Source organism: Canis lupus, chromosome 38, assembly GCF_048164855.1.
Source record: "Canis lupus baileyi chromosome 38, mCanLup2.hap1, whole genome shotgun sequence".
NCBI classification, from domain to species: domain Eukaryota; kingdom Metazoa; phylum Chordata; class Mammalia; order Carnivora; family Canidae; genus Canis; species Canis lupus.
In genome coordinates, this window is record NC_132875.1 from 8,553,957 (window position 1) to 8,581,769 (window position 27,813).

Consider the following 27,813-nt stretch of genomic DNA (forward strand, 5'->3'; position numbering starts at 1 on the left):
CCCACCTGCCATAAACACCCTCCGGGCCTCGGCTGAGGCTGGGCCCCCACCTTCCAGAGCTCGCCCTGGGGGGGGGGGCGGGGGGCTGCGGCGTTAGGGGTCCCTCCTCTGTGCTCTGAGGCGCGTATCTCCTGCAGAAACGCCTTTCCCGGACTGAGAGCCGAGAGCCGGGGCCTGTCCCCCCCTCTCCGCGGGAGGCTGCCATCCTGGCTTCTAATTTTTTTTTTTAATTTATTTATTCATGATGGAGACAGAAGCAGAGACACAGGAGGAGGGAGAAGCAGGCTCCACGCCGGGAGCCCGACACGGGACTCGATCCCAGGACCCCAGGACCCCAGGATCGCGCCCCGGGCCAAAGGCAGGCGCCAAACCGCTGAGCCACCCAGGGATCCCAATCCAGGCTTCTGTAGTCGCCAGCCAGCGGGCATAGGGGCCCGACCGCGTTTCTAGGGACCAACCTGTGGTCGGTGCTCCCCTGAGCTCCCCACCTGCACACATCGTCCCTTTAACGGGCCGGTCACCTCTGCACAGATGGGACCGAGCCCGGCTCTTTCTTGCCCCTCCAGCCGCCCGCTTACCGGATACAATTTGTTCTCAGGGCTGTGCTCACCTTTCCCGGCTGCCATCACGCAGGCTGTTGGGTGAACAGGGGCTTTTCTTAGACAAGTTCAGGTTTCAGGTTGTTTATTTTTCAAAACACCGTTCCTTAAATTGTGACGCTGTTCTGGGAACGTTTGAGAAGGGTGGCTCAGTGGCTGAGCATCTGCCTCTGGCTCAGGTCGTGATCCCGGGGTCCTGGGATCCAGCCCTGCATGGGGCTCCCCGCAGGGAGCCTGCTTCTCCCTCTGTCCATGTCTGTGTCTGTCATGAATAAATAAATAAAATCTTAAAAAAAAAAAAAAAAAAGAATGATATCCCAGCCCAGTGGAATCAGCCTCTTCAGTAACCACACGTTCTCATCATGCTCAGTGGCCAAGCCTCAGATTTCTTTTTCCAGCGCGGTACTGCGAATGCGGAATGCACCTGATTCCTCCTCCTCTCCAGACTCTCCAAGAGGGTCAGAGCCCTCCGTCCAGCAGGAGTCTACTGTAAGGTGGATTTGTCTGTAAGTCCATCCTCCTCGCTTGACGGGAGCTCCCAGACAGGGAAAAATGTTCCTTATTAACATTGTTCCTTCACACATTTATTGGTCATCCGCCGGGCTTTGCCCTAGACTGGCCACCAGGTATGCAAAATTTCAAAGAAGCTGCCCAGCACCCAGGAGCTTAGGGAGCCCCTACCAGGAGAATGACAGCGCAGGCCTGGACAAGAGGCACTGAAGTAGAGACAAAAGAGCAGCTGTAACTCAGGACAGTGGTATCTTCAGGGGAGGGAGCTTTGGGCTGAGACTGGAACACATGGAGGGTTGGGAGAGGGGCAGACAAGGGAATTCTGGGCCAAAGGAGAGGCGTGTGCAATGCACGGAGAAACGGAAGGAGCGTGAGGAAGGTGTGACCACCAGCTGTTGAGCTCTATGAGCTTGTCCCTGTGGATGCAGCAGGTGGCAGGAGTCGAGGCAGGACGGCTGGGCGGGGGCCAAATCGAGATGCTCCTTGTCTCATCTTAATGTGGAGACACATCGGAATTCTGAACAGCATGGGGCACGGTCCAACTTGGGTGCTAGAAGGCGACACTGACCACTCTGGGAAGGGGCAACCGCAGAAGTGGGTGGATGAGAAGCAAATGCTGGCGTTTGGGCCTAAGCGATCCCGAATCAGGGGAAATCACAGTGGGGTGGAGACGTGGACGTGGACAGGAGAGATAGCGGGGAGACCCTTCGCAAGAGGTGGTGACAGAACAGTGAGGTCGGGGGAGAGAAGGAGTCACCCGTGACTCCCAACTCTCTGGCCTGGCTGTCCAGGTACAGGTGGGGCTAGTCATTCTCTGAGATCAAAAAATTCAAGGGAAGAAGCTGATCTGGGAAGAAGGATGATGTTGTAGACCATGAGTGTGAGTTATTTGTGGGACATCAAAGAAGGAATGGTTACCTGGACAGGTAACTTGACCTTTGTGGATTGGTTGGGTTTTTTTTAAGATTTTATTTATATGGGATCCCTGGGTGGCTCAATGGTTTAGCGCCTACCTTTGGCCCTGGAGTCCCGGGATCGAGTCCCACGTCAGGCTCCCTGCATGGAGCCTGCTTCTCCCTCTGCCTGTGTCTCTGCCTCTCTCTCTTTCATGAATAAATAAATAAAATCTTTAAAAAAAAAAAAAGATTGTATTTATCTGAGAGAGAGAGAGAGCACAAGGAGGAGGAGGGACAGAGGGAGAGAGACCTCTTGCGTGGGAGATTTATACTGAGTGGTCCTGGAAGTGGTGCCCGGCCCACCTACTTACTGCTGTTAGCCAGAAGCCAACCACAGAGCCACATGTGGGGAGAGGTCAAGAGATGCTGGACGCTGGTCATGTGAGACGTTCTGTGGCTGCATAAGAGAGGAGAAGGGATACGAAATCTAGTCTATCTGTCCCCAGCAAGCGGAGGAGAATCTGGCACTGACAATGCTAGCCATCTCTTCTCCTGCTGGTGCCACACCCAGAGCCCTTTCTGAGCAAAGCCCCTCGGGGTTATTCCTATAAAACTGTGCTGTTATATTCCTGGGTTGTACAAATCCATCTTCACTACCCTGGTGTGAAACCAGAAGTAACAACAAGGGAACCGAACATCTATGAAGCAACTCAATCCAAAATCTTATTTAATAGGAAAAATCCATATTGGATAGTACAAAGTGGCCCAATTAGATTTTCTTTTTTTAAAGTTTTTGTTTAAATTCCAGTTACTTAACGGTACAGTGTAATATGGGCACCTGGGTGGCTCAGTGGTTGAGTGTCTGCCTTTGGCTCAGGTCATGATCCCAGGGTCCTGGGATCCAGTCCCACATTGGGTTCCCCACAGACAGCCTGCTTCTCTCTCGGCCTATGTCTCTGCCTCTCTCTCTGTGTCTCTCATGAATAAATAAATAAAATCTTTAAAAAAAATACAGTGTAATATTGGTTTCAGGTGTACAATCTAGTGATTCAACACTTCCATAGGTCACGCAGTGCACATCACAGCAAGGGCACTCCTTAACCCCCATCACCTATTTCACCCATTCCTGCACAACCTCTTTGGGTGACTTGCAGTTTTTTCTCTGTAGTTAAGAGTCTGTTTCTGGGTTTGCCCCTCTCTCTCTTTTCTCTTTGTTCATTTGTTTTGTTTTTAAATTCCTCATATGAGTGAAATCGTAGGATATTTGCCTTTTTCTGACTGACTTACTTTGCTTAGCGTAATATAGTCTAGCTCCATCCATGGCATTGCAAATGGAAAGATTTCATTCACTTTATGGCTGAGTAATATTCCATTGTGTATAGACACCACATCTTTATCTGTCAGTTGAAGGACCCTTAGGCTGTTTCTATGACTGGTTGATTGTAGATAATGCTGCTATAAACATCAGGGTGCAAAAAAATTAAAAATAAAAAAATATACATAAATACATACATACATACATACATACATCAGGGTGCATGTTTGAATTGGTATTTTTATATTCTTTGGGTAAATACTTAGCAGTGCAATTGCTGGATCTTGGGGTAGCTCTATTTTTAACTTTTTGAGGAACCTTCATACCGTTTTCCAGAGTGGCTGCACCAGTTTGCATTCCCACCAACAGTGCAAGAGGATTCCCCTTTCTCCAGCCACATCCTTGCCAATCCCTGTTATTTCTAGTGTTGTTGATTTTAGCCATTCTGACAGGTGTGAGGTGATATCCCATGGTAGTTTTGATTTGTATTTTCCTTTTAAAAAAAAAAAAAAGGTGTTCTTTATTTATTCATGAGAGACACAGAGAGAGAGGCAGAGACACAGGCAGAGGGAGAAGCAGGCTCCATACGGAGAGCCCGATGTGGGACTCGATCCCGGGACTCCAGGATCACGCCCTGGGCCAAAGCCAGGTGCTCAACCACTGAGCCACCCAGGCGTCCCGATTTGTATTTTCCTGATGGTGAGTGACCTTCCATGTGTCAGTTGGCCATCTGTGTGTCTTCTTTGGAAATATGTCTGTGTCTTCTGCCCATTTTTAGTTGGATTATTTGGTTTTTGGGTGTTGATTTTGGATACTAACCCATTATCAGACATGTCATTTGAAAATACCTTTCCCATTCTGTAGGTTGCCTTCTAGTTTTGTTGATTGTGTCCTTTCTGTGCAGAAGCTTTTTATTTTGATGTAGTCCCAAGAGTTTATTTTTGCTTTTATTTCCTTTGCCTTAGGAGACATGCCTAGAAAGAAGTTGCTATGGCCAGTGTCAAGGAAGTTTACTGCCTGTGTTCTTCTCCATGACTTTGATTTGGGTCTGACATTTAGGTCTTTAATCCATTTTGAATTTATTTGTGTGTAGCCAAATTAGAACTTGAAGAAATTATAAGTGGGATGTGCACACAGGAAAGGAGACTCACGGAACAATCCCCAGCAGCCCCATGTTTCTTAGCAGTCATTTCTCCGGCTTTCTACATTCCACTCTGCTCGAATCTTCCTCCATCCACCTCCCTGTCTCTCCGTGAGAAGATGACCTGGCCTCCAGATTTGAAGCAATAGAAGGCACCAGGAAAGGCTTCCTCACTCCCCTGCTCCTAAGTGCACACATTTTCATGAACTCCTTTGGTGCAAGCTTTTCTCTTTCCTCCTGCTCTGTGAGTAGAATGTCCTACTCTCTGCCTGAGACTTACCAGCCTTTTGTCCTCAGGATCCCATTCCTGCCTTGGGATCTACTGACTTAGCACATCCCCTCCTTTCTCTCCTGAACCTTCAAACTCTTTCTCCCACTGACTAAAATACATTTAACCACAGTGAAGGGTTGTCCATCTTTTACAAACATTCCTTGACCCGTCCCTTCTCTTCCCCTTTACAATCACACTTTCGAATTGCTTGTCTACAGACTGTCTATGAACACTTCCTCACCCCCTCACTTACTACTCCATGCAACCCTGCCTTCCTTCTTCACAATGCCCTGAATTGCTCCTTACCAAGCCGCCATGCACCCCAAAGGACATGTCTCTCTCTTCCCTGTTCTGTTTCTATAGGACCCCATAGTTATATTTGCCCTGATGATCAGTGATTTACAATTTATAAATATTTCAAACCCACAGAGAAGGGGCACCTGGCTGGCTCAGTCCGTGGAATGTGGGGCTCTTGATCTTGGGGTTGTGATTTGAGCCCCATGTTGGGAGTAGAGAGAACTAAAAAAATAACCTACAGAAAAGTTAGAAATAGGATACAACACCTACCTATACATCCTTCATCTAAATTATAAATGTTTAACTTTTGCCACATTTGTTTCTCTTTATCTCTCTTTCCCTTCATGTATGTATATATATTTCCTGAAGCATTTGAAAATGGGTTGCAGACATCATGACACTCACTTTTAAGTATTCTAGTATCTCATAAGAATTAGGACATGCTCCTACATGATCAAAAAACCATCATCACATTTAAGAAATTTGACATTAATATAATATTATCTAATATACAGCCCATATCTGTCTCCAAATATTACCGGACTTTTATAGATATTTTTTAAAATTCAGAATCAATCAAGGATTATACATTGTATTTGGTTCCCATGTCTATAGTCTCCTTTAAAATAGACTCTTTCACCTGCACAATTTTTTCCTTTTCTTTTCCTTTTTTGTCTCTTTTGACATTTATGTTTTTGAAGTGTCCGGGTCATTCTTTCATGAAATGTTCCATAATCTGCATCGGTGTGATTTGTTTCTCCATGATTAGATTCAGGCGAAACATTTTGTAAGAGGAACACACAGGGGAAATTTTGCACTTTTCATTGCAACACATTAGGAGACATCTAAGATTATTTTGTCCAATTATAGGGATGCTAAAGTTGGTCAAATGCTTAAGTTTGTTAATTATCTATATAATTATGAAAGAATTTGTAAATGGACATTTTAACTGAATTTCTTTGTATTACAGAAAACTTTCACTTGATTGTGTACCATCCATCCATGATCCATGCTGTAACAAGAATTATGTTGATGATTATAAAACAGTGATTTTTAAAACATCACTTCCACATTTATAACTGGCATGTTCTCTGTAAAGAGCAGGTTCCCCTCCCCCATTTCTATTTCTGGTATCATTATTGACTCATGGATTACTTTCAAAGTACCATTAATATTTTTGATGCTAAAATTGTCCAGGGTGGGCAGCCCTTATGGCTCAGCGGGTTTAGCACCACCTCCAGCCTGGGGCGTGATCCCGGAGACCTGGGATCGAGTCCCACGTCGGGCTCCCTGCATGGAGCCTGCTTCTCCCTCTGCCTGTGTCTCTGCCTCTCTCTCTCTCTCTCTCTGTGTGTGTGTGTGTCTCTATGAATAAATAAAATGTTTAGGGATCCCTGGGTGGCGCAGCGGTTTGGCGCCTGCCTTTGGCCCAGGGCGCGATCCTGGAGACCCGGGATGGAATCCCACGTCGGGCTCCCGGTGCATGGAGCCTGCTTCTCCCTCTGCCTGTGTCTCTGCCTCTCTCTCTCTCTCTCTCTCTATGTGACTATCATAAAAAAAAAATAAATAAATAAATAAAATAAAATAAAATAAAATGTTTAAAAAATAAAAAATAAAAAAATAAAATTGTCCAGGGTTAACCAGTAGAAGGCCTCTCAGTATGGATTCTATGACCTCATTAATCTTGGAGCACTTTCTTGCTTTCTAGCACAAGTTATTCTAAGCTCACTTTTTTTTTAAAGATTTTATTTTATTATATTTTTTCCAGCATGCTCCATGCCCAGCATGGAGCCCGATGGGGGACCTGAACTCCCAACCCTGAAATGAAGACCTGAGCTAACACCAAGAGTTGGACGCTTAACAAACTGAGCCACCCAGGTGCCCTTTATATTTTATTTTTAAGTAATCTCTACACCCAACATGGGGCTTGAACTTACAACCCCAAGATCAAGAGTCACATGCTCTACTGACTGAGCCAGACAGGTACCCCTAAAAGAATAAAAAATGGAATGAAGCAGTACACTGATTGCTTGAGATCAATCAAGCACTGGGGCAACCTGGCTGAAATTACAAAATCATCAGTAGTAAGAATCAGCTATTACATACCTTGAATCCTGAGGAACAGGGGAAGAGGCTACTACCCTATTAATAGGACATATACTTGGGCAGCCCCGGTGGCCCAGCGGTTTAGGGCCGCCTTCGGCCTGGGGTGTGATCTTGGGGACCAGGGATGGAGTCCCGCATTGGGTTCCCTGCGGGGAGCCTGCTTCTCCCTCTGCCTGTGTCTCTGCCTCTCTCTCTGTGTCTGTCATGAATAAATAAATAAAATATTTAAAAAAAAATAGGGCATGTACTTGAAGTTCTTTACTGGCATAATAGCTGGTTAAAGGACTCCACCTGCTAGTCTGCGGGTGGCCACAGCTCCAGAGCCCCGTATCTTAATCAAAATGATTGTTCAACTTAAAATCTCATTCACCTGCAATAAGAACTCCAAAACTCAAACTTACTCAATGAAATAACAGAAAGACTTAGGGGATCCCTGGGTGGCGCAGCGGTTTAGCGCCTGCCTTTAGCCCAGGGCGCGATCCTGGAGACCTGGGATCGAATCCCACGTCGGGGTCCCGGTGCATGGAGCCTGCTCCTCCCTCTGCCTCTCTCTCTCTCTCTCTCTCTCTCTCTCTCTCTCTCTCTGAGTATCATAAAAAAAAAAAAAACCAGGAAGACTTAGAATTTATCCGGGACATAATGCAGTAGTAAGTTATTATACTAGTGTTAATCAGAGGAATATTCATATACTTGGTATCTCAAGTATTTGTAACACTTAAGAGAGTTTAATATATTAGAAAATAGTGGGAAATATTAAAATATCTTAAAGATTAGGGGAGGTGGGTGAGGCAATGGCTGAAATAGGTGATAGGCGTTAGGGAAGGCACTTGTGATGAGCACCAGGGGTTGCATGGAAATGATGAATCACTAAATTCTACACCTGAAAAAAAAAATCTACACCTGAATTCTACATCTGTTATGTGGGCTAACTAGCTGGACTGTAAATAAAAACTTGGGGGAAAAAAGAATTTCTAAAAGATTAACCTTGAGATTCCAATTAAGTTACATAATTGCTTACTTGACTTAGATTTTTTTTTTGGGTGACTAAACATCATAAGTAAAAAATGTCCTGAGTTTGTAAATAATCCTATTGGGAACTTAAAAATCTCCATATTAATATTTTTCATTTATTAGATTATAAGAACTTTTTGAAATCATTGGAAAGCTGACTTTGTTAGTCAAATAATTGAAGAATTTAGAAGAAAAACATTAAATTTACCAATGCAATTCAGAAGTCTTTAAGGCTAAACATTAATCAAAGGCTATGTAAAAGTGATTGTTAAAAAACAAAGAATGATGAAGAATAATAAACCATGTAGAGTGAGTTTAAAAGGTGATTTTTGGGGTGCCTGCCTGGCTCAATGGGTGAAGCATGTGACTTTTTTTTAAGATTTATTTATTTATTTTGAGAAAGAGAGCGTGCAAGTGGGGAAAGAGGCAGAGGAAGAAGGAGAGAAAATCTCCAGCAGACCCCACACTGAGCTCAGAGGCTATGGAAGCCGAACTCACAACCCTGAGATCACAACCCTGAGATCAGGAGATGCGAGTTCAAGCCTCACATTGGGTGTAGAGATTACTTAATAGTAAAAAAATCTTAAAAATAAAAAGTTTAAGGAAATTTTTGAACTTGAAACTTAAGTAAATAAAATGATAATTAAACACACACACAAAGTAGCCTCTTTTTAGTGCTTTTGGGTCCTTGTACAAAATATATACATAGGTGGGCTTTTGTGACATCCTAGAGTTACTATGTATAAGTTTTGTGTAAGAATCTGAGTAATAATAGGGACGCCTGGGTGGCTCAGTGGTTGAGCATCTGCCTTCAGCTTAGGTCGTGATCCTGGGGTCCTGGGATCGAGTCCCACATCGGGCTCCCCGCGAGGAGCCTGCTTCTCCCTCTGCCGTGTCTCTGTCTCTCCCTCTGTGTGTCTCATGAATAAATGAATAAAATCTTTTTAAAAAGTCTGAGTAATGATAATAATAATAATGGTAAATGTTCATAACACCTTGCATTTTACAGGACTCACAATCCTATGGAATAATTTGGCATTCAGTGTAGGGGCTGAAGTTTGAGAGAAAGCTGTACCTTCCGCTGGAAAGGCTGGGGGAGTGGCGAAGACTCTGGACATAGCGGACTGTCCATCTGCAACGTCCCCACTGAGAGCAATGAGGGAGCAGAAGGCAAGCCGAGGACAAAGCACAAGCTGCCACCCCACAACCACCCCACCAACTCTTGGGTGGGATTTGTGTGACCTTCCTCCAGGAAACTTCTAGCTCTCTCTCTCTTTTTTTTTTTTTCCTAAGATTGTATTTATTTATTCATGAGAGACACAGAGAGAGGCAGAGACACAGGCAGAGGGAGAAGCAGGCTCCCTGCAGGGACTGGATCCCAGGAACCCGGGATCACGCCCTGAGCTGAAGGCAGACGCTCAACCACTGAGCCACCCAGGTGCCCCAGAAGTCTTACCATCTTGATGTTAATGCTTTGCTAGAGGGAAAAACAATCTTACCCTCAGAATAGCCAGGCCCAGGATCCTGAGTGCTCCATCAACATAGGAAAGTCCTTCAGGGCACCTCCCTTCTCTTTACCACCCCCCCCCGCCCCCATAGTGTATAATCAACCATTCCTCACAACCCCAAGGCAGCAGCTCTTCCTGCCCACGGGTCCTGTCCCGGAGCTCTCATAATATTACCATTTTGCACCAAAGACATCTCAAGAATTCTTTCTTGGCTGTAGGCTCTGGACCTCACCCACATTCAAAAACTACATCAAGGGACCCCTGGGTGGCTTAGCAGTCTGGTGCCTCCCTGCAGCCCAGGGCGTGATCCTGGAGTCCCAGGATCAAGGCCCACATCAGGCCTCCTCATGGAGCCTGCTGCTCCCTCTGCCTGTGTCTCTCATGAATAAATAAACGAAATATTTTTTTTTAAAAAATTACATCAGGAGGATTGATCAAGGTTCAGAATCTCTGCCTTGTAGCTTTTTAAAGTAGAAAGTCTAACTCCGCTGTGTCCATGGGGTGACTGGACTCGGGGACCCTGACCTCTGCTGCTGAGAGTCACAGCAGGCCGATAACGAAAACGTCTGCGCTGCTTTTCTCATTCGTCCTAAGAAATAGGGCCTCGTGCCCACGAGCGTGCACACTGATGTGACCCGATGGTTTGGGATGGACCCCGGCAAGGTTATGCTTCGCTTGCCAAACCCCAGTCCCAGAACTTCCTGAGGCTGAGCGGTCAGGAGGTTTCCAGAACAAGGACAATGGCCAATTGTTGCCCAGGAGACAGAAACCTTCATTCCAGCCCTGCAGTGTGCTAGACTCTGGTCTTTATTTTTTTTATTTTTATTTTTTTTAAGATTTTATTTACTTATTTGAGAGAAGGGGGAGGTGGGCAGGAGGAGGAGCAGAGGGCAAGGGACAAGCAGACTCTGAGCTGAGCTCAGAGCACGATGTGAGGCCCAATCCCATAACCCAGAGACCATGACCTGAGCCAAAACCAAGAGTCAGAGGCCCAATCTACTGAACCACCCAGGGGCCCCAGATTCTGGTCTTTAATCTTCACTTATTTTCAAAGATTTTATTTATTTATTTGACACCCTTGGTCTTTAGTTTTTAATAATGACTAAGGAGTCTTAGACCTCCAGGCCCAGGAGCCTGCTAGGAACACACATTAGGAACAGGCAATCTGGGGCACCTGGGGGGCCCAATGAGTTAAGGGTCTGCCTTGGGCTCAGGTCATCATCCGGGTGCTTGGGATCGAGCCCCACATTGGTCTCCACACTCCATGGGGAGCCTGCTTCTCTCCCTCTGCCCTCCTCCCTTGTGTGTGTGTCTCTAATAAATAATCTTAAAAAAAGAAAAGAAAAGAAAAGAAAGGAAACAGGCAATCAGAACTGGAGGGATGGGGGCTCCTGGAGCCCTCGGGACATGGGGTCCACACTGCGACAGAGAGGCTGAGGCTGGGCTGACCAGAAACGTTCTGCTAATGACAGAAAGGGTGGCAAGACGGGGTGACAGAGATCACAGCATTCTGAGGAACTAAATTTAGTGCAGGCTGGAGAGGAGAGGGCAAAAGCTGGGTGCAGGGAGAGGGCTGGGAAGGCAAACAAGCCCAGGTGGCAGAAAGAATTTCACTGTGTCAAAGAACATGAACTTCATCCAGAAGATATTTAAAAATGAGTTAACTATTTACTGATAAGAAGAGAAACTGAGCGGCTGGAAACAAGGGAGAGGTGGAAACTTCACTTGTATGGACATTTACACCTTTTGCCCTCTGAGCCATGAAAAGCACTTTGAGTAAGTACTCAAAAAAATTCCAAAAATTCAAAAGTAAAAGTGTTTTTACAGTATATTTTGAAATCCCCCCACTTAGATGAGTCTGGCTGTGTACTAGGCTCTGGGGAAGCAAAACGGACGGCAAACGGCCCCTACCAGCTTCTAACCTAGAAAGGGTTTTCAAAGCTCTGTGCCTCATCCGAGACACAGCCCACCTCTGGGTGGATTCCCCACGTCAAAAGATGTGCAAACAAATCATTACAATCCGAGCAAAATGATTGTTATACTAGAGATGGGGGTTTGGAACGTTGAAAGCACAGCTTGGGGGGTGATGAGCCTGTGATGGCCTGAAAACTTGCGGACACATCCCGTCATCTGGGTTTTGGTGGGAGGCCACATGTAAACGGGGTCTTGAAGAATGCACAGGAGCTTTACCAAACAGAAAAGAGAGGAAGACCCCCAAGAGGAATAGAAAGTCCTGAAAAGCCCTGCAATGCTTTCGGAGGAAAGAAACAGTTTGGTGTGATGATCAGGGCAGCACAGGAAAGAGTATGTGATTTTAAATGAGAAAAAAAAAAGAGTATGTGAGGATGAATTGACTTCCCCCCACCCAAATAGCAGGAAAGATAACTTATGGAAATTATTTTTTCTGGGTGCCTGGGTGGCTCTGTTGGTTAAGCTTAGCTCAGGTCATGATCCCAGGGTCCTGGAATCGAGTCCTACTGCGGACTCACTGCTCGGCAGGGAGCCTGCTTCTCCCTCTCCCTCTGCTTATGCTCCCTCCCTCTCTCCATCAAATAAATAAAATATTTTTTAAAAAGAATAATTTTTTCTATCTTGTATTTGTCCTCCCATAATTTTTACTGAAACCTAGTTTCTGGGCAGCCCGGGTGGCCCAGCAGTTTAGCGCCTGTCTTCGGCCCATGGCGTGACCCTGGAGTCCTGGGATCGAGTCCCATGTAGGGCTCCCTGAGCGGAGCCTGCTTCTCCCTCTGTGTCTCTGCCTCTCTCTGTGTGTGTCTCATAAATAAATAAATAAATAAATAAATAAATAAAATCTTAAAAAAAAAAAAAAAGAAACCTAGTTTCTGTTGGTTAATATAAGAAGTAAAAAAAATTGGTGTAATGAGCAAATATATGGGAAAAATTCAGAAGCAGGTGAATAAGTTTGTTTTTTTTTTCCCCTTGTGAAATATGCTCATGGTTTTGATTTTTATATTTTATGGACGATATTTCCATTACCAAGATTGTTCTTTGTTTACGTATTGGAATTAATTGTTATGGATGTTTGGTCTCTTCCACAGAAATCAAGGCTTCCTGTCGGTTTGCAGCCCAAACTCTCCCACTGCTTGTTTTCTTTGGCTTACACCGTTGGTTTCCAGTTTTAGTTTTGGTTTTCCAATAGGACAGCTTCTAGCTTGTCTTCAAACATTGAAATAGCAGGTAATGTGGAGTCTGTGTTCTGCATGACAACCATCAGCGGGACCTGACTGTGAGCCTGTCGCTTCAGGCATCACCCCCGGGTCCCAGGCTTGCGGGGTTCACCCCAGCCCCTCTGGGTCTTTGGGGTTGCCCTGGATCTGCCAGAGGCTCCACCAGGGGGCAGTGTGATCAGCGTTTTGGAGAGCAGGGCGGGGAGGAAGTGCTTGGAGCAGGTTCTGCAGGCAATGGAAGGAGGCCCTCCTTTCCTTCCTGGAGGGTAAGTGCTAAGGCACAACTTCCCTTGGCGCAGCACAGTGAAGGGTCGGGACTAAGAGCCAGCTGCAGGCCAAGTATTTTTTTTTTTTTTTTTAAGATTTTATGTATTTATTTATGAGAGACAGAGAGAGAGAGAGGCAGAAACACAGGCTGAGGGAGAAGCAGGCTCCATGCAGGGAGCCCCATGAGGGACTCGATCCCAGGACCTTGGAATCATGACCTGAGCCAAAGCCAGATGCTCAAGCACGGAGCCACCCAGGTGCTCCAGGGACATTTAATTTTTATCTGCATTTCCTTCTGCCTTTGTTTCCCGCCTTACTCCTAGTCAGGTGGCTTTCCACCAGCCGGGACTTGGGGGACCGCCTGTGTCTCTTGGGCCCAGTGAAATCTCAGTGTATATTTTATAAAAAGAGACGACCCAAGGGGTGCGTTGGCCTCTACCCCTATACAGGAAGGACACCGATGTCCCTTTGCGGTCAAGGGCAAAGCTGGGGGGTTGGGCCGAGGACACCGAGGACCAGGGCCCCCCTCGCGTCTGGCCAGTCTGGTCCTGGGTGTCCCCCAAGTCCCCGGGCAGCCTTGGTGGCCAGGGCCGCGTGTCTCTGCGGCTCTGATCCTGTGGATGTCATCAGCCAGGATGCCGAATCCTACTTCCTCTCTGTTTTCCGTTGCTTTCTCTCTGCGTTTGTTTTCTTTGGCTGCTGTGGGCAGATTTGCTTCTCATCTGAGCAGCATGTGCCCTGGTCCGAGTGAGGGCCGAAGGCTACAGCAGGATACAGCCCTACAGCAGGATACAGCCCTCGGGGGAAGGGGAGAGACTGGCCTTGCTGGGGCCTCCTCTGCAAACCCAATCGCAGCCCCTAGAAAGCCATCGCCCTCACCTCCCTCTCTCCACTCACTGCCCCAAGAAAAAGATTAGGCGAGCGGGCTCCTTACCCGGGGTTAGCCTCAAAATAACCTCTCTTTCCCAGGATGCCTTTCATTCTGTGTATTTATTTAAACTGCAAAAGTCTTGAACACTTTTAGTAAGTATGGCCGGAAAATAGTGGCACAGGTGTGAGTACTCTCCAACACTTGGGTTGCAAGCACAGTCTTGTTTTTTTTTTTTTAAATTAAGATGCAATTCATATAACATAAAGTTTGCCATTTTATTTTTTTAAGATTTTATTTATTTACTCACTAGAGACACACAGAGAGAGAGAAAGAGGCAAAGACACAGGCAGAGGGAGAAGCAGGCTCCAGGGAGCCTGATGTGGGACTCGATCCGGGGACTCCAGGATCACACCCTGGGCTGAAGGCAGTGCTAAACCGCTGAGCCACCCGGGGTGCCCTAAAGTTTGCCATTTTAAAGTGTGCAATCCAGGGACGCCCGGGTGGCTCAGTCGGTGAAGTGTCTGCCTGTGGCTCAGGTTGTGATCTCAGGGTCCTGGGATGGAGCCCCGGGTCTGGGTCCTTGCTCAGCGGGGAGCCTGCTTCTCGCCCTGCTTGTGCGTGCTCTCTCTCGCTCTCACTCTCGCTCATTCACTCTCTCTCTCAAATAAATAATAAATAAAATCTTTTTAAAAAGTAAATGGGGCAGCCCTGGTGGCTCAGCAGTTTAGTGCCGCCTTCAGCCCAGGGCGGGATCCTGGAAACCCAGGATCGAGTCCCTCATAGGGCTCCCTGCATGGAGCTTGCTTCTCCCTCTGCCTGTGTCTCTGCCTCTCTCTCTCTCTCTCTCTCTCTGTCTTTCATGAATAAATAAATAAAAATCTTTTTACAAAAATAAATAAAAAAGTAAATACAGTGTGCAACCCAGTGGGTTTTAGTATCTTCGCTGTATGGTGCAATCCTTACCTCTACCGCATTCCAGAACATTTCCATCACTGCAAAGAGAAGCCCCCCACCTCTCCCCGGCCCTCATTCCCTGGCAACCACTAGTCTGCTTTCCATCCTCATGGATTTAGCTATTCTGGGCATTCGTTTTTGTTTTTTTGCTGGTTTGTTTGTTTGTTTTTGACATTCTGTATTCATGGAATCATACAACACGTGGCTTCTGTGTTTGCTTTATTTCATTTAGTGGAATGTTTTCAGGGTCCTTCTCTGGTGTGGTGTGCGTCAGTACTTTATTCCTTCCTGTGGAGGAATAATATTCCAGTGTATGGATATCCCACATTTTGTCTGTCCATTCATCAGCTTCCACTTTGGGGTATTATATTATAAATCATGCTGCCGTAAGCATTTGTGTGTCAGTTTTGTGACAGCATATGTTTTTTTTTTTTTTTTAAGATTTATTTATTTATTTATGAGAGACACAGAGAGAGAGAGACAAAGAGGCAGAGACACAGGCAGAGGGAGAAGCAGACTCCACACAGGGAGCCCCATGCGGGACTCAATCCTGCGACTCCAGGATCACATCCCGGGCTGAAGGTGGCTAAACCGCTGAGCCCCCCGCGCTGCCCCAGTATATGTCTTTGATGCTCTTGGGTATATGCTGGAGTGGGTCCTATGTCACTCTACATTTAATGGTTTTGAGGACTTGCCAAGTCTTTTCCACAGTGGCTGCCCCATTTTACATTCCCACCAGCAATGTGTGCGATCCCTCCCATTTTCCCCCAGTTTTATCAAGATATACTTGACATATAACAATGTATTCATTTGGGCAGCCTGGGTGGCTCAGCGGTTTAGTGCCGCCTGCAGCCCAGGGCATGATCCTGGAGGCCCTGGATCGAGTCCCACATCGGGCTCTCTGCGTGGAGCCTGCTTCTCCCTCTGCCTGTGTCTCTGCCTCTCTCTCTCTCATGAATAAATAAATAAAATCTTTAAAAAAAAACAAAACAATGTATTCATTTAAGGTAGACCACATAATGATTTATGTATGTATTCTGAAATGATCACAATAAGTTAACGTCAATCACCTCACATAAAAAAAATCACCTCACATAGAATTTTCTTCTTTCTTGTGATGAACACCTTTAAGGTCTACTCTCTTAACAACTTTCAAATATACGCTATAGTAGGGTTGACTATAATTGCCATACTGTCCATGATATCCGCACAACATGTTTACCTTAAAACTGAAGGTTTAGGGACGCCTGGGTGGTTCAATGGTTGAGTCTGTGTCTCTCATGAATAAATAAATAAAATCTTTTAAAAAATAAAAAAAAATAAAGATGTTCAATAAAATCAGACACCAAAGGACACTGACTGGTAAGGACAGATTTTAATCAGTAGCAACTATTGCAATAAGGAAGAGAGTCCAGCATAACTGACCTCAACTTCAATCTGCACAGAAGTGAGTGGTCATTTTATTTTTATTTTATTTTGAGTGGTCATTTTTTTAAAAAAAATATTTATTTATTTGGTAGAGAGCATAAACAGGGAGAGTGGCAGAGGGAGAGGGAGAAGTGGACTCCCCGCTGAGCAGGGAGCCCAGTGAAGGACTCGATCCCAGGATCCTGGGATCATGACTTGAGCAGAAGGCAGGTGCTTCATGGACTGAGCCCCCCACCCCAGGCACCCCGTGAGTGGGCCTTTAGGGGAGAATGCTAGACCACTGGTCAGGGAAGTGAGAAAGTACAACCAAGTGGGAAAGGGGATTGATCCCTACGAAACCCCCTGAGTTCACTACCTGAGCTCATCGAGTTAGGCTCCCACGATAGCTGCTGCAAGGCAGGGGCCCTGTCTTTCTGCCTTGGTGGGAACAAACAGCAAGTTCTTCTGCCACCCTTGAGTTTCCTCAGGCAGGCACTTTAAGGGGAGTGAGGATCATCCAAGAGATGTAGCTCTGAGCTGTTACAAACTGCTAGTGCTCGTTCATGTCTTTCTAGGCCAAGGTTGAGGCTAGTCAAGCCAGAAGAACCTGGGAGCAGTTTGCTCAGACAAAATGAGGAAGAGTGTTGGGGGTGGTGGTGGCGCGGAATCTTTCTCTAGAACTTTTGTCGTGTTCCTGTCAGAGTAGACAATGAAGCACAACCCTGATATCATTAACTAATTTATAAAATAAATTGGGTTCACCAAGTCCTGCTATAGAGATCCCATCAACCCAACCGGGTAACAGAGAAGTCACACACAGCACAGCTTGTCTATTGAAATGTAGGCCAGAGGTGTCTGTTTTCATGGATACATACAGATCACGAAACACTAGGTGGGGAGTCAACCATCTGGGCCTGAACTCGATCCTCCCTCCCACAACAGGAAACAAATTCATCTGGATGATGTGCTAAAAGAGTTGTTGACATAAACAGAAGGAATCCTGGCTGGTTTTATTTTTATTTTTATTTTATTTTATTTTTTTTTCTGACTGATTTTAGATGAAAACTTCTAACAGAGAAGCTCTGGGGAAGGAATGCTCTTGGGTGGAGAACACGTCTTTATAACCAAATTCCACAATTGCTGCTATTTAAAGCTTTTCACGACAAATGGAAAAACCAAATAAACTCTCTTGCTTTGGATAAACCATTGTGGCCTTTGACAGTGTGAAAAACATTTTCCTTTGTCGGTCTCTCCTTCAATAACCAGGATGGGGAACAAGCAGATTTAGTAATGCCCAGCCCAACCCTACACCATGCACTTACCCCTTCTAGTGTCGTCTGCTCACCGTAACCTGTTATCTTGATACGTATGAATTACGACTGAGCATTTATTACCTGCCAAACTCCCTAGGTTGACAAAACAAACTGGGAGGCATTCTGGGCCTGGCATAAGTGACTCCATCTTGGGCCTCTGGGATTGTTTGGGTTTTTTACAGTATAAATAAATCTACAAGCAAATACGTATAAGGTGAAAAGTGAAAAAGGCCCTGTGGGAAGTTGGAATAGTCTAGTGACGTGAAGATTCAGAGAAAGGAGAATTAACTTTTGCCTGGAGCTGAGAGAAAGAGTCCTTCCTTGTTGAGAAAGGCCTCCAAAAAGCATACTTCGGAATGGGGAGCTCACCATGGTACCAGGATAGCTATTAAGAGCTGTGTAAGGAGGAAATGCCCAGTCAGAATTGGGGTGATCTGGTTAGGATACCCAGTTAGATGACCTTGCCACATCTAGACCTTGTTTACTTCCTTTTGCTGGAGGAATAATTATATTTTAAGGCCTGAAAGCCCATCTTCCATCCAACTCATTCCCCTAATTAAAAGCCGCCATGATAACAAACACTCTCACATCCTGCTTTTCTCCTAATCTAAATACATTGCGTCTAGATATTTCCTTCGAGTTCAGAGTTCTTGCAATTTGTTTTAATGTTTAAGAACAATGAGAAAAAGACCCATTTTCTCCATTCATATATATATAGTGATGTATGTACCTTAGGATTTTAATATTCTGTGGGGAAAGCCTTGTGGATTTCAAGTGTCATGCTGGGAGCCCGTAAGTCTAGAGACTGGGACCTTTCTAGCCAATTATTAGTGATATGGAGAACAAAGCCAAGAGAAATGTAGATAAAATTAAATTTCCTCACAACTGGCAGCCCATGGATAAATACCTGGCATTCCTCAAGGAGCTCATAGCCGCCTTAATGTTAATGCTTTGCTAGAAACTAAAAGCAACCTTAGCTTGACAATAGCCAGACCTCCAGAATCCTGTAATCTTTAACATACAGAAATCCCTTCAGAGACTTCCATTCTCTTTACTCCCCCAGCTTAAACATATATAATCAGTCCCACCTCACAATCACAGTGCATCTCCTTCTGCCCATGGGTCCTGCCCCTGTGCTATCATAAAGGCCCCTTTTTGCACCATAAAACATCTCAAGAATTCTTTCTTGATCATTACGCTCAGCAACCCCACATCATTAGGACTATTAATGAGAAAATCCTAAAAGCCCATAAGGACACAGAAGAGAAGTGTCAAAATCAACCCCTCTTCTCTTCCCCTTTATCCATTTCCCAACACTAGTTACCAAGGGATTAAGGTTAACAACAAGAATATTTTCGTCAATCATCAAACGTATTATGCACATACTCTATGATTAAACCATAGAGCAGAAATTTTAAAACATATTGCAGGGGATCCCTGGGTGGCGCAGCGGTTTGGCGCCGGCCTTTGGCCCAGGGAGCGATCCTGGAGACCCGGGATCGAATCCCACGTCGGGCTCCCGGTGCATGGAGCCTGCTTCTCCCTCTGCCTATGTCTCTGCCTCTCTCTCTCTCTCTCTGTATGACTATCATAAATAAATTAAAAAAAAAAACATATTGCAGCAAACATTATGTGACTTCCATGAGGTGGATGCTTTTCCAAGAATTATTATCTCTCTGAGTTCTGGTGAAACTCATGGGAGATTTTATAAACCTTAATTTATAAACAAGATTCTACTAAAGTAAAACAAGTAGAAATTCCTTGGCTGTCCTTTGTAAAACAAAAAACCAAAACAAAACAAAACAAAAAGAAAACAACAAAAACCAAAATTCAACCAAGTAAATTTTAACATCTAATTGGCTTTATTGTTAAAACTTTAAAAAAACCCTCTAATTGGCTCTATTGAGCAATTCATGAATTGGGTAGCATCCCATCTAGCAAGTTAGCAGGCAGTGGTCTGAGGAGCTGTATAAAATGGAAAGATTTTATTTTTGTTCTTTACTTCCAAATTTTTATTTAAATTCTAGTTAGTTAACATGTAGTGTAATATTGGTCTTAGGAGTAGAATTTAATGATCCCTCACTTATATTTAACACCCAGTGCTCATCACATCAAGTGCCCTCCCTAATACCCATCACCCATCTAGCCCACTCCCAGGCCCACCTCCCACCATCAAGCCTCCATTTGTTTCCTGTAAGTAAGAGTCTTTGGCAATAGTCGGTTGAGCATCCAACCTTTGGTTTCAGCTCAGGTCATGATCTCAGGGCCATAGGATCAAGCCCCGATCGGGCTCCATGCTCAGCAGGGAGTCACTTGAGATTCTTTCTCTCCCTCTGCCCATCCTTTCCCTCTCTCTCTCTCTCTCTCTGTCTGTCTGTCTCTCTCAAAAATAAGTAAATAAATCTTTTAAAAAATGTTTTTAAAAAATCTCATGGTTTGCCTTTCTCTCTCTCTCCTTTTCTTTCCCCCCTCCCACACATTCATTTGTTCTGTTTCCTAAATTACACATATGAGTGAAATAATAGGATATTTGCCTTTCTCTGACTAATTTTGCTTAGCACAATACCCTCTAGTTCCATCTACATCGATGCAAATGGCAAGATTTCATTCCTTTTGATGGCCGAGTACCATTCCACTATATATGCGTACCACATCCGAAACGGAATCCCAGAGGTGGGACAAGGAGTTACATTAGTGAAGGTTTACCCCAGGCAGCCTCTCTTTCCCATGAGGAAGGTGCAGGGGGTCTTACCATGCAGATTACTTTGTCTTCCTTTGGGGGGGGGTGGAGAGGATCCTTAAATTTCTGGGGAAGGTTGAAACTGCAGTTAGGTTGGGTAGTAAACCCTGGTTTGGTGACTTGGCCCAAGCGATGCCATTTGGGGGCCTGTCGTATTCTTTTTAACGATTTCCCCCCTTTGATCAGATTCTCCACATAATGGAGAGATGTGATCAAAATTGAAGGCACTGGAGCCACTTTCAGCTACACCCTGTGGTTCTCACAGCTTTTATGGATCCTCTGTGTGATATTCACAGGTTATGATGTTTTTTGCTGGTTCTCTGTGATATTCACAGGCCACAACCTCACACACCTTGTCAGCTGCTTCCTTCACTTCTCTGACATTCCAGGCTGGGGAGATCACCTGCTTGGTACTTAGCGGCTGCAAACAGGCACTGAAAGTTTTTCGAGAGGATACAATGCACCAGGGAGATGATTACGATAACTATAAGCAGGGTAATTCCCAATATTTGGGGTGAACTTCAGAGCCATGGTCCTGAGACCCACACCTATCAAAGACCCCACTGAAAGCATCACACCCTTTTAAGGCAAGTGGCTTGCTCAGTGACCTAACATGAAACCTAAGCGAGTAAATCTGGACATGGCAGGTGATGTTAACCACAGCATAGACATTTTGTTGCTCAGGTGCAAGAGCCAATTGTCACTTTGCAAGCTTCTGGCTTAAGATTGGGAAAAACCGACACGGAGGACCCAGTGACCCTCCAAGGGGAAGACAGGTACTGGTTCAGGGCTATCTGGCGTAAAGTCCACTTGGATAATCAGAATTAGATATGTGGGGTGGGGGTGGGGGACCAGAGCAGAAAAAGTGTTTCAGGTTCCCCTGGAAAGAAAAACACAACCAAGGAGGGAGGGTTAGGATTCTACCTCTGAACAGTCTCCTCAAGGCTTTCTGCACGTGGCGAGGCCTCTCGGCCTCTGTTTTCCTGTTTAAATAGTGGGGATATCTGTCTTGGGCTGTTCTGAGAATTAAATGCCTGTGATATTAAACACCTAGCAAAAAAAATAAAAAATAAAAAATAAAATAAACACCTAGCAGGGCAAGCATTTACTAAGGCAGCGCGTTACTCTTCTCTGCACAGCCCTGCTTCATGTGCGTGCACAGGAGGCTCCCGCCACACACCCCCGCCTGGAGGGCCTGGGACGTGCCCTTCAGCAGACCCCAGTGCCAGGAGACACCAGCAGGGAGAGTGCATACAGTGAGTCCCGGCCTGCCCCAGGAGGCCAAGGTCAGGGACTGGGGAGTCACGTGACCCCTGGGTTCCAGGGTAAAAATGACAACAACGTTGCAGGAAATGCCAAGGCTGCAGCAGAAAACCCCGGGGCCTGGCCTTGCACTTTGTATTTTCTGGCCCGGCAAAGAGGCATTGTAGAAATTCAACAAATAAACAGTCTTGGCCTTGAACTCAAAAGACTTTTGGCATTCTTAGGCTTCTCCCCCAAGCCGTGCCTTCCCCTTCCCCGTTGTTCAGGCCAGAATCCGAGGGAATCCTTTGATTCCTCTCTTCCCCTCCCTCCTTCTCTTTTCCTCTCATGGCCCAGGCAAGAGGCAGTGATGCCCACCCCAGGCCCACTCTGTCCCCACGGCGGCTCGGGGGGACTTTTCACTGTGGAGTGGACCCCAATGCCACTCCCTCACCCCAGACTAAGAACCCATCAGGAGTTTCCCCTTCATTTACCCTCATTGCCGACATCCATGGGAGCGGGCGCCACCGTGTTAGCCCCTAGCGTGCCATCCCAGCCCCGTGTCAGGCACAGAGTGAAGCTCAGGGAACCCCTGCTGGACAGCCACGGGTGACTGGGCCTGTGAAAGAAGGAAGAAACTGGGGGCATCTGGGGGGTTCAGTTGGTGAAGTGCCTGCCTGCAGCTCAGGTCATGATCAGTCCTGGGATCGAGTCCTGAGTCAGGCTCCCTGCTCCATGCAGAGCCTGCTTCTCCTGCTCCCCCTGCCCCTCCCCTCACCACTCATGCTCTCTCTCTGTCTCAAATAAATAAAATAAAAAAAAAAAGAGGAAGAAATTGATAAATGAAAGACACCATGCAGCCAGGCACCCTGCTCAGACTTCCTTAGATACAGCACAGGGGCAGCAAAGGTCCCAAGCAGAGACTCACACATGTGACCTCAGGCTGGTGGGGGAGCCCCAGGAATACCTCAGGGATCCTTGAGCTCATCACCCAGCTCACCACCCAGCTCATCACCCAGCAGAGCAGTGCCTGCAGCCTGGATGGTCTGGGTCTCTGTCCCGCCCCCGGGCAGTCTGGGTCTCTGCACCCCCCTCCCCCCAGGGTGATCTGGGCCTCTGTCCCCCACCCCAGGCAGTCTGGGCCTCTATCCCCCCCCCCAGGCGGTCTGGGTCTCTGTCCCCCCACCCCAGGCGGTCTGGGTCTCTGTCCGCCCCCCCCCAGGCGGTCTGGGTCTCTGCCCCCCCACCCCAGGCGGTCTGGGTCTCTGTCCCCCACCCCAGGTGGTCTGGGTCTCTATCCCCCTCTCCCCCCAGGGAGATCTGGGCCTCTGTCCCCCCCTGGGTGATCTGGGTCTCTGTCCCCACCTCCCCCTGGGCAGTCTGGGCCTCTGTCCCCGCCCTGGCTGTCTGGGCCTCCGTCTGCTCATCAGCAAAGGTTCACTGAGCTCCTGCTATGTAACTGGCACCGGGCGAGGCACTAGGGTGACCCTGCGAACCACAGTCCTGTGGCCGCGGAGCCTACCTCCCGGGGGTGGGGGGCCTCAGCCAGCAGGTGCCCAGAACTACAGAGTGGCCGGCAGGGTCCGGGCCAGGAGGGAGTCCCGTCCTCCCACGGTGGGCGGGGGGGGTTCCTCACCTTCCCTGAGACAGCCTCCTCATCCGGGAAGGGGGCTGATGACAGCCCCTCACTGGCCCTCGTGGTCGGCAGCCTCAGTGGCGCCTCACTCGGTCCGAGTGACAGCGTGTCATCACCAGGCCCCAGGCCCGGGCTGCAGGAAGGCCTGACCCCCCACATGCCGCCCCTCTCCCCCTGCGCCCCGCCGGCCCACTGCTCCTCATCCAGGCCAGGCCGCACTCGGGCCAAACTCCATTCACTTCTAGATCATTCCTGGGAGGCCCCGCGCCCAGACCCCCCGAGCTGCCTGGTCGGTGTCCCCGCTCCCTGCCACCCGCACGCACTCCATACCCTGCGCACCAGGGGCAGCCGAGCGCGGCAGCAGCCTCCTTCCAAGTGGCCAGTGCTGGGCAACAGTCGCCCAGGGAGGCCTCGTTAGGAGCTTTCTTCCTTGGTCCCCAGCAGGCCTGTCAGGTCGTCGGGCTCACACGCGCTCCAGGGATGTATGTTTTGTGATTTTTTTGTTGGACATAAAACAATAAATAGGGACCAGCTTTGCTCTAGACACACCACAAAGATTCCTATAAAGATTCAGGCGGGGGCGCCCGGGTGGCTCAGCGGTTGAGCATCTGCCTTCGGCTCAGGGCGTGATCCCGGGGTCCCGGGATCGAGTCCCGCATCGGGCTCCCTGCATGGAGTCTGTGTCTCCCTCTGCCTGTGTCTCTGCCTCTCTCTGTGTGTCTCTCATGAATAAATAAATAAAATCTTTTTAAAAAAAAGATTCATGCTGTTTCCTTTCTTTTCTTCCTTCTTTTTCTGCCCCCCACATATCCAGCACCCACTATGCGCAGACATCAGGCTGGGGAGTCACAGCATGGGGAGTCACACGTGTTAACAACCCATTCTCATGCTCTCCCAGAGCAGAATTAAATGGAGGCTAAGACACAGGACCTGCAGGATGTTGCTGAGATCAGGGAAAGTCTCCTGGAGGAGGAGGCCTTGCGCTGAGAAGCAAGATTCCAAGGACAGGGCTGGGTGGTTGACAGAAGGCCTGGGGCAAAGGCCAGGCCTCGGCCTCTGCTAGTGGGGAAGCCAAGTCACGAGGGAGGCAGGACAGAGGGTGTGGTGGGGTTGGGGAAAGCACCAGCAGTGCCAGAAAACAACTTGATCCCTCTTCTTGACCTGGGACACAGGCTGCTGGGGAAGCGATTCCTATTGTTTCTGTTTCCTTCTGGGGGAGGGGGGCGTGCAGAGGAGCCGGCAGGCAGGCCGATTGTCAGAGTGGCCTTGAGAGCTCCTTAGGAGGTCGAGAGGGAGGAAGAATAGGAAGGGGCTGGAGAAAGAAAAGATAAGCAAGATCAAAGTAAACGAGACAGGATTTTGTCAGAGGAAAGCTGCAAGAAAATCCCTCAGACTCAGGGCCCCAGAGCAGCGGGATCCTAATAACGCACACTGTCAGCCCCGGGTCCAGAGTGGTGAAGTGACTGGGTCAAAGCCACAGAGCCGATTGCCTTCTGGACTCTCTGTACAGTGCTCTGATTACTTCTGGGGCTGAGAGCAAGCGCAGAGGAAGACCCAGATCCCTTCTCCCTCCGAAGTTCTGTGTTAGCAGAGGGTGCCGCCCAGGTCCCAGCCAGGCAGGACATCCCCTGCCCAAGGGCCCAGGAAGACCTCGTGGCCCAGGACCTCCTGGCCTTGGAAGTCACAGCACTTCTCTGGCCAGCAGCAGCCCCCACCTTCAGGGCCCTGGACACCCGCGGCCAGGAGAACAGGCCGGGCCCTGCTTGTAGCAGAAACCGCCTCCTCTGCAAAGGCCCCAAGCGGGGGGCTGCTGCCCTCTCCCCACCACCCCCTGGAGGCCCCTGGCCCGCCACACCACCACTCACTTTTCTCTCCCCTCTGGGCCTTTGCACATGTTCTCCCATCACCTGAAACCCTCCCTCCTTCCCACCCTCTCTTCCCCCTCTGCCGAGACAGCTCCCGCTCCTGGCGCAGGTCCCAGCTTTGAGGGTCCCTTACCTTCGGGGGAGCCTTCCCGAGATAGGGCCAGGGGCCGCCGCTGAGGGGCCGCTTGGTCTCCCGAGGCTTGCACTCCTCACACCGGATCAGCATGGGCTGGAACTACGGAAGTGAACAGAAGTTCCCTCAAGTGCAGACCTTACTTCTTTTTTTAATGATTTCCAGAAACAACGACCTACTGAGCTCGGTCTACGGGTTTTGCTATGGTAGGAATTCCTATCCTCCCCGAGGTGGGTATTATCACCCCCTCTTGTCAGATAGGCAAACTGTCCTTCAGAGAGGCTGAGCCTCCTGCCCAAGGCCACGCAGGGAGAGAGATGCGGACTCAGTGCGGTGGACACGCAGATGTGCTACTGCCCAGATCCGCCTTCCTGGGGGGATTCAGCCCCACCTGCTGCGGTGTCTGCAGAGGGCTTGTCAGCTCCGAGCACTTTATTTATTTATTTTTTAAAAATATTTTATTTATCTATGCATGAGAGACACACAGAGAGAGAGAGGGGCAGAGGCACAGGCAGAGGGAGAAGCAGGCTCCATGCAGGGAGCCTGACGTGGGACTTGAACCCGGGGCTCCAGGATCAGGCCCTGGGCCGAAGGCCGCGCCAAACCGTCCAGCCACCAGGGCTGCCCCAGCTCCGAGCACCTTGAAGCCCCGCCTGAGCTCTGGAGAGGCACCTTGCGCAGAGGGCAGCCCACATCCACAGACGGGCCAGCGCGGGTACAGAGGCCTGGCCGTCCTGGGGCCGGGCCCCCACTGTGGCTCTGCATCTGCTGCCTGGTCCTGCCTCCTTCTCCTGGGGGGCTGATCCCACGGCGCCCCTGTCATGCGTGAGCCAGCTCCAAGCACCACGCCCGAGCTGGGTCTTTCCGCAGCGTCGGCGGAGTTGGGTCCAAGGCTGGGGTGACATCATCACAAAGCGGGTCCAGGATTCCAAGTCCAAAGACTTGCCTTCTGGGGCAGCACGCAGAGCAGAGCATAAGGCAAGTCACACAAGAAACGAGATAAAAGGGGTTCAGAAAGTTCAAGAACCCAACGTGAAGTCAGTCTGGGGGCTCGGTGGAGACCAGGCCTCGGTCCAGTCCGGGTCAGCTCCGGCCTCTTCCCGCATCTCGTGCTTGAGCAGGGAAGGTTCTGGGTTCTGTTCGCAGATCCCTGGGGCAGAGCCTTTGGCCGCAGCTGCCTTTTTGACCGAGGTCACGTCCGAAGAGCATGACGGTTTACTGCAAACGTGCTCCTCTTTGGGAGGGATTGGGGTCAATCTGGGCCTGGGTGTGTCGTCAGCTGGTGCTGGTGTCGCTCCCGTACCCTTTACTCCTTGTGTCACTGCTCGGCACAGGCCCCTGCTTGACATGAGTCACTCCATCTTGCTCTCTACAACCTCCTCACCGCCACCAGCATGTAAGCCTCCAGCCCGGGACAGTGTGACACCAGGACACACAGCCACAACCACCCCCTCCCAGTGGAGCAGCCGGGCCACCCAGCACGGTGCGGGCACACGGCAGGTGCACAGAGCTGATTTGCTGAATACGTGAGCAGAACACAAATGAGGAGGCTCCTTGGGTGATTGATGAAAGTGCATACTTGCTCTGCGGGGCCTCATGGTTGTTATTAGTGAATTTGCAGGGCCCCTGGCACCCTCCTGAGAGCCCTGAGCTGCATTCCCGGTGTGTGTCCTTGGAACACTGTGCCAAGGAGTTGACAGACTCCTGCACCTCCCCCCCAGGCCACAAATAAGACCAGTCTGGGTGTTGGGAAACAGCCAGCTGCAAACCTGATGGAGTTCAGGGTGAAAGTGCAGAGTCCTTCCCCACCTGGAAGGGCTGGGAAAGCCCGGGAGCTACAACAAACCTTTTCCGGCCACCTCCAGCCACCTGCCTGGGTCAGCTGCTCAGGAGCCCCTGCCCCCACGCCGGCTCTGCGGCAGCTCCTTTGTTCTAAGCAAAGGGAAGGTGGGGCTCTGCTCCCACCAGGTAGCTGGAAGGCATTCCGGCAGGTAAAGGAGGAGTTGAGGGGGAGAGAGAACTACTAAGAGTGGAGGCCGAGCAGGCTGTGTGCCCCCCACCCGCCCCTGTAGCAGGTTGGGGTGCGGGAACACCTGGCTGGGGAAGGGGAGTGTCCAAACAGACCAGGTGGGGCCACTGGCCGCTGACAAAATCCAGAGGCGGAGAGAGGAGCGCTGGTGAAACAAGAGAGGAATTTATTTCAGTGAGGCCACCCCAGGGAAGACAGTGGGCTAGCATTTTTTTTTAAGACTGTATTTATTTATCTGAGAGAGAGTATGGGGGGCGGAGAGGGGGCAGAGGGAGAAAGACTCCCCACTGAGCAGGAAGCCCAACGTGGGGCTCGATCCCAGGACCCAGGGATCACGATCTGAGCTGAAGGCAGGCGCCTCACCATCCTAGCCACCCAGGCGCCCCTCGACTAGCATTTCAAAGACTTTCCAAAAGACCAAAAATAGTTCTAGGTTTATGGAAGGAAAACGTGGGGCAGAGGTGGGTGCCACCCACGTGTAGGTAGGCAGTGACAGTTACATCGTTGACTGGGG

The 27,813-nt window shown here is 48.6% G+C and overlaps 1 long non-coding RNA gene across 3 annotated transcripts; it reads right to left on the reverse strand.

Moving 5' to 3' along the window:
• Positions 1 to 894: 894 nt before the first annotated feature.
• LOC140626783 (uncharacterized) lies at positions 895 to 27,438 on the reverse strand. 3 transcript variants are annotated; one of them, XR_012025792.1, is made up of 7 exons: positions 25,271 to 27,438; positions 22,131 to 22,255; positions 3,647 to 3,813; positions 3,293 to 3,460; positions 2,377 to 2,462; positions 2,123 to 2,236; positions 895 to 1,681 (listed from the first exon to the last, which is right to left on the reverse strand). It is a non-coding gene; the product is annotated as an uncharacterized lncRNA (long non-coding RNA). The 3 variants fall into 3 exon arrangements; XR_012025794.1 differs by lacking the exons at positions 895 to 1,681; positions 2,123 to 2,236; positions 2,377 to 2,462; positions 3,293 to 3,460; positions 3,647 to 3,813 and adding an exon at positions 15,931 to 20,460; XR_012025793.1 differs by lacking the exons at positions 895 to 1,681; positions 2,123 to 2,236; positions 2,377 to 2,462; positions 3,293 to 3,460; positions 3,647 to 3,813 and adding an exon at positions 15,931 to 21,274.
• Positions 27,439 to 27,813: the final 375 nt, after the last annotated feature.